The 7,002-nt window shown below is 54.3% G+C and overlaps 1 protein-coding gene across 1 annotated transcript in view; it reads right to left on the reverse strand.

Moving 5' to 3' along the window:
* Positions 1–7,002, reverse strand: part of PLIN1 (perilipin 1) — a 110,405-nt gene that overhangs the window by 97,302 nt on the left and 6,101 nt on the right. The window contains exons 2-3 of the mRNA XM_015563232.1: positions 3,988–4,135; positions 3,460–3,579 (exon numbers count right to left, since the gene is read on the reverse strand). The gene's annotated coding sequence lies outside the window, so the exon portion shown is untranslated. The remainder of the gene's footprint in view (positions 1–3,459; positions 3,580–3,987; positions 4,136–7,002) is intronic.

Here is a 7,002-nt window from a genome sequence, read left to right on the forward strand (position 1 = left end):
CTTTTGTTGTATGAGATGAAAGAAGAAAATTTTCAGCTGTAGGTTATACTATTTTAAATTACCTGGTCACTTTCCAACTATTCCTCCCAGAAACACTGGAAAGGAAGAGGTAAAATAAATATTTATTTCAGAACTACTATGTGTCAGAGTTTATTTTAAAATCTTTATATATTTCAAAAATATCACTGAAAGTTTTACAAATGATAAAACTTATATTTTAAATAAAATATATTTTTATTGATTGCAGAGAGGAAGAGAGAGGGATAGAAAAATAGGAACATCTATCATGAGAGAGAATCATTGATTGGCTGCCTCCTGCTTGCCCCACACTAGGGATCAAGCCCGCAACCCAGGCATGTGCCCTTGACTGGAATCGAACCTGGGACCCTTCAGTCCGCAGGCTGACGCTCTATCCACTGAGCCAAGCCGGCTAGAGCTCATCTCAATTTTCTGTAACAGCATTCCTTGCTTTGGTAATGTAAAGAAAAAAGGGAAGGAGGGGAAGGAGAGCGGAGAGAGACTTTGCAGAACTACCCCCCACGCTTGTTTGCATTCCAGCAAGAGTGGGCACCACTCATTCTCCCCTTCGTCCCTCCCATGAGCTGCAGGACTTCGGACGGTCACTCCTCGACAGCAGGGCGGCAGGCAGGATTTGTGGAGGGCCACGAGCTGAACACATGGTGCCAGCCCTAATCATCTCAGCAAAGAAACCCATTTTACAGATGATAAGACTGAGGCTCAAGGGGATTGAGCCCAGGCAGGCTGGCTCTAGGCTTAAGCTGCGGCTACCAGGACCACCAGCCTCCTCAGCTCAGCTTTCTTGTTGGAGGGAGAGCAGGGGGGGTTCCCTCCATGCCCTGCCTGCTGGGTACCTGTGGCCCCCAGCCAGCTGCCCTGTGCTTCTCCAGCCAACAGTGGCCACATCCTTCCCTCCTTCCTCAGAATTTCTGTGGACTCATTGCCTCCCTGAGTCCAAACTCCGCACCCAACAGGAATTCCAGCTCTCGTCTGCTCATCCACACCCTCTCCACCCGTCCCCATCCCCGTCCTTGGCATTGCCCTGGGCCTTCCACTCCCAGACTTGGGCTCACACCTTTCCCTGCTGCCTGGAATGTCCCACCTCCGCCTGGAGGAAACCCCACAATTTCAGGCCCCTCCTTTCCTTCTGCAACCCGCCCCGCTGACTAGCCAGGGAGCAGGTCTGTCACCCACGGGCTCCCAGCACACCAGGCCACCGCAGACCCCGAGCCCACTGGGTCCTCTTTCTCCTCCGGCTCGAGCTCCCAGTGGGCAGCGACTGGTCCCCGCTGCAGCCTGGGCCCCGGGCCGGGGGGAGTTTCCCGGTGGTGTGGTGCGCGGCCCTTGTGGGGTCAAATCCTGGCTCTGGGGACCTTAGGCAGAGGATGGGCCTCTCTGGGCCTGGTTCCCAGCTGAGCAAGGGGAGAACAGCGGGCTGAGGTCCTGGGTTTGCGCCCTGAATGGCTATGCAGGCAGCGCTGGGCACTGACGTTACAGAAGGCCTGGGAAGACCGGGGCAGGGAGCTCCAGCTCCAGCAGCTGCTCTGTGACCTCGTCCTGGTGGCTGTCAGTCTCTGGGCCTCCCGGTGACCCCGACGATGCTCTGCCTGGCACAGCCTTGTCATTGGGCTTCCCTGGCTGTGCCCAGAGTCACACACAGCACCTGGGCCGGGGAGAAACAGTATCTGGGCAGGCGGACTCAGGGTGTCCTCCCTCGCCATCTGGGGACATAGAATCTGCCTTTCCCCGGGGCCCCCCAGAGTGGGGACCTGCAGCCCCCCCCCCCCACACCCCAGAAGTGCGCTCCAGGGATTCCAAAGGGGCCTGCTGCCGGCTGTTTTGGAGGCCCCTGCACACCCTCGTTCCCAAGGCGACACCTCGTGCCCTGAGGGAGGCAGCGTTGTGTCAACAGGCCGAGCGGAGGTGTGAAGGCAGCCACAGTGGCCAAGGGGGCGGCTGGGCTGGCCCCACTGCTGGCTGGTAATGAGAATACCACATGGCCCCGCAGCCCCACACGCTGGCCTCCCGCCTTCCCTCCCCTGTTCCCACAGCCGGTCCACGACCTAGGGGCGGGGGCCAGGCTGTAACCTGCCCCCAGCCTTGGACCTGCCCCTGGGGGCCCTGGATGCCCGCCCAGGAGAAAGAGCAGGTGCAGAACAAACGGGGCGGCCTGCGCTGAGCCACCGAGACCAGGCCTGGCACGGCCCCCGCCCCCCCACACCCCCCAACAGCCCTTCTCATCTGACTGCGGGTCGGGGGCAAAGTCCTGGGGAGCCCACAGGGGATGATGGGACCGAGGCGTCAGTGTCCTCACCTACATAATAGGTGCACTGAGCTGGGCACTGCCGGCCTCACGGCGCCCAGCCGACTGCAGCCACGCGGACCAGCTCAGCCAAAGCTGGAGGTGGCTGTGGTTCCAGGCCCAGAGCGGGCCCGGCTGAGCCACAGCTTCGGGCTCCGAGGAGAGCTGGCCGGGGGGTGTTCCCAGCGCCAGGGCACCTGTGAGGCCCCTGAAGCGCCCTGTGGCTCCCTCAGCGACACTGCCCAGAGCCCAAGGCAGCATCCCCCTCCTCTCCTGCTTCTGGGCTTCAGCTCTAAAAGGACCTCAGGCCTGATGGTGTGGCTCAGTGGTTGAGCGTCGACCTATGAACCAGGTGGTCACGGTTCGATTCCGGTCAGGGCACGTGCCCGGGTTGCGGGCTCGATCCCCAGGGTAGGATGTGCTAGAGGCAGCCCATCCATGATTCTCTCTCATCATGGATGTTTCTCTCTCTCTCTTCCTCTCTGAAATCAATAAAAATATAAAAAAATAAAAAGGATCTCAGGGTCGTCAGGTCCAACTCCCTGCCGGTGGAGCCTGTCAGGTGGGCAGGGGCAGGACCAGCCTCCCACTGCACTGGGCCTACCGAGCAGGCGTCTGGCCTTTCCTTGGTCACCTCCAGGGACGGGCCACTCACTCCCAGACAGTCCCTCTGACCTTGGAGAGTTCTTCACCCTCCCGGGAGTATTCCCCTCCAGCCGCCTGGAGACATCCCATCGCCTACTTTTTCTTTTTTGGACAAAGCACCGAGGCCTTTAGCAATTTTTCTAGCGACCTGGCTCCAAGCCCCCTCGCCAGCCGCTCTCCCCTGCGTTTGTCCCCGTCCCTCATGAGCTGTGGCCCCCAGGCTGAGACCAGCCTCCGTGGTGGAAGACCTTGCCGGTCCTGATCGGGAAGGGGATCACATCTGCTTCTCGTGCCCTCGAAGTCTGGAAGGCAATGACTTCCGTGCCCTTTCCGAACATGCAGCTGGTGACACGGAGCCCCCCGACCCTGGGCTTAGACGGGGGCACACAGGGCGCCGTTGATGCCACCGAGTTAGATCTGATGCTGCTTCCAGCCTGTCGGGATCACTTAGATCCTGGCTGTTACCCAGTTCACGCCTCGGGTTTGGCTCTTACCCTACATGAGGTCCGTTTGTATCTTCATTCAAGACCATAGGCTGTCCCGGACAAGACTGGGAACAGAGCTGGCGGCACAACACGAGAGACCTTCCTCCAGGGAAACATCCGCCCATTCATCTGTGGGGACAAGGAAACTGTGATGAATCCACTAAACTGTCATCCAGCTCACATGGCCCCCATGTTCACGAGGCTACCCTAGGAGCGTCTTCATCAGGCAGACAGGAACGGTGTCTGGCTGCTCATTGCACGCACCCAAAATGACAACGACTTGAACACAATGGTGGGGCCCGGCCGGTGTGGCTCAGTGGTTGAGCGTTGACCTATGAACCAGGAGGTCACGGTTCCATTCCCGATCAGGGCACATGCCCGAGTTGCAGGCTCGATCCCCTGTGCGGGGCGTGCAGGAGGCAGCCGATCAATGATTCTCTCCCATCATTGATGTTTCTATTGCTCTCTCCCTTCCTCTCTGAAATCAATGAAAAAACAAGATGGTGATTCATTTTCTTGCACATTAAAAAAACTCACGGGTAGACAGTCCAGGGCTAGTGTGGCACTTTCCTGTCGTCCCTGATGCCTCGGGCTTCTTTCTGCTCCACCACACTCAGTGCGTGACTTCTGTCCTTGAGATTGCCTCCGGGTCACAACATGGTTGCTGGAGCTCCAGCCATCACACCTATTTTCCAGAAAATGCAAGTGGTTAGAGCCACAGGAGGATACCTCCCTGCTTAAAGCGCTTTCCTCAAAGCCTCATTCAATACTTCCGCCAACCTTTCATTGGCCATTCCATCTGCAAGGGAGGCTGGGAACTGTAGGGGCTTTTTTTTTTTAAATTTATGTTTATTGATTTCAGAGAGAATGGGAGAGGGGAGAGACAGAAACATCAATCATGAGAATGATCGATCGGCTGCCTCCTGCACACCCCACACTGGGGATGGAGCCTGCAACCTGGGCATGTGCCGTGACTGGGAATTGAATCTCGACCTCCTGGTTCATAGGTTGATGCTCAACCACTGAGCCACTGTGGCCGGGAGAACTGTAGGCTTTTAGCTGGACATGTAACCGTCCACAATACAGACTCCTGTTATTAAGGAAGAGAGAAGAGTAGAGGCTGGACCACATGCTGTGTGGACAAGTACAAGTCCCTGCCACACTTGTCAACATTCTACTGGCCCTGTTTCGTAGATCTAAGCACCAGCTATCTCTTCAGCTGGCAAAGGGTGCAGCTGAGACTCCAAAACCCAGGTCTGTCCAATTCCTCAGTCCAGCCCCCTAACCATTAGGCTACACTCCCTCCCTGTGCAAAACAGAGGCCCAGTGGGAGGATGCAGTTGGTCTCCCCGTGGTGAGTGAGGCTGTGCCCCTGGGCCACAGAGCCTGGATCCCAGGTCCCCTGAAGAGCCACAGGCCGGAGCAAGCCAGGCCCCAGGCCCCACTTTCCAGAATGTGTGCCCTGATATCCCTCAGTCAGTCTAAGGCCCAGGCTCTACGGCAAGCACAGACCAAGAGCAAAAAGAACGCAGGGCTGGGTACGGGGTGGACTCCCATTATGCACCCAATCCTTTCCCAGGAGATCCCTCTGGATCGGCCCCAATGGGTGAGGTGAGGGTGGGATGGGAGAGGGAAGGAATAATTCTGGGTGTTTATTTTTTAAATATATTTTTATTCATTTCAGAGAGGAAGGGAGCAGGATAGAGACAGAAACATCAATGATGAGAGAATCATTGAGCGGCTGCCTCCTGCACGCCCCACATTGGCGATCAAGCCCGCAACCCGGGCACGTGCCCTGACTGGGAACCAAACTGTGACCTCCTGGTTCATAGGTCGATGCTCAACCACTGAGCCACGCTGGCTGGGCCATACTGGGTGTTTAGAACCTTCCTGAAGGTCACAAGGGTACCGTACCACTCCAAATCTAGCCGACTGTGCGCATGCCAGCGCTCCTGGGCCAAAACTGAAAACATTCCGAAGTTCTATCAATAAGAAACCGACTAGCCTGGCTGGCTTGGCTCAGCGGATGAGCATCGACCGAAGAACAAGGTCACTGTTTGATTCCCAGTCAAGGGCACATGCCTGGGTTGCGGGCTCGATCCCCAATGTGGGGTGTGCAGGAGGCAGCCGATCCATGATTCTCTCTCATCATTGATGTTTCTATCTCTTTCTCCCTTCCTCTCTGCAATCAATAAAAATAGATCAAAAAATTAAATAAAAGTAGAAAAGTACATATTTATGGGTTGGCCTGTGGGGAAAGGTCCCATGTTCGATTCCGGTCAAGGGCATGTACCTGGGTTGCGGGCACATCCCCAGTAGGAGATGTGCAGGAGGCAGCTGATCGATGTCTCTCTCTCATTGATGTTTCTAACTCTCTATCTCTCTCCCTTCTTCTCTGTAAAAAATCAATAAAATATATTTAAAAATATATATTTTCAAAAAGAAACTATGATGTGAGCAGGCGGTGGAATATTATACAGCAGTTAAAAAGGGTGAGTTGGAAAGCTCCAGATCAACAGCACATGAATCTGAAACTTCAGAATCCAGATCCAGAAATATACGTGAAGCCTGATGAATTTCGTTTACAACTGTCAGTTTCATGCATGTAAATTCCTTGCTAGTACAATCTGTCCAAGCTTTACAGTACTGTGTAGCTTTGGATGAATGAATGATTATTTACTTGCGTTTGCCATTATTTCAACCTCAAAAGTATAGGACGCCCTGGCCGGGTTGCTCAGTTGGTTGGAGGATGGTCCTGTACACCAAAAGGTTCTGGGTTCAATTCCCGGTCAGGACACATACCCGGGTGTAGGACGCCCTGGCCGGGTGGCTCAGTTGGTTGGAGCATCGTCCTGTATACCAAAAGGTTTCGGGTTCAATTCCCGGTCAGGACACATACCCGGGTTTTGGGTTCGATTCACGGTCATGATGTGGGAGGGAACTGATCGCTATTTCTCTTTCGATCTCTCTCTCTTCTTCTCTCTGTAAAAATCAATAAATACATATCCTCGGGTGAAGATTAAAGAAACAAAAGCAAAACAGAAGTGCAGGACTGAATGTTTTCTAAGTCCACTCTGCCCTCAGGAAAAAGTACTTGGGTATTTTTTTAACCTGGGTTGAAACCCTTTTAAGTCATGAAATGTTGTGTAACTAACTGCTTCTTTCCAAAGAAAGCCTGTTTAAAATCAGGCATAGTTAACGGATTCCATGTTCTTTTTGTGTTATGGATAAAGTTTCCTGTCCTCATTCACAGCAGCTACAGTAAACCACACAACAGCTGCCCTGACCTGTTACTCCAGGCCAGTTATTACTTCATCATCATGTTACAGTGCTAACATGAGCATCTTTTCTCCAACATATTTTAAAATAAGTTCTGAGGAGGTCCAACCGGTGTGGCTCAGTGGTTGAGGGTTGACCTATGAACCAGGAGGTCACGGTTCGATTCCGGTTAGGGCACATGCCCCGGGTGTGGGCTCCATCCCCAGTGTGGGGCGTGCAGGAGGCAGCCGATCAATGACTCTCTTTTATTATTGATGTTTTCATCTCTCTTTC

Source organism: Myotis davidii, unplaced genomic scaffold (genome assembly GCF_000327345.1).
Source record: "Myotis davidii unplaced genomic scaffold, ASM32734v1 scaffold459, whole genome shotgun sequence".
Lineage (NCBI taxonomy): Eukaryota > Metazoa > Chordata > Mammalia > Chiroptera > Vespertilionidae > Myotis > Myotis davidii.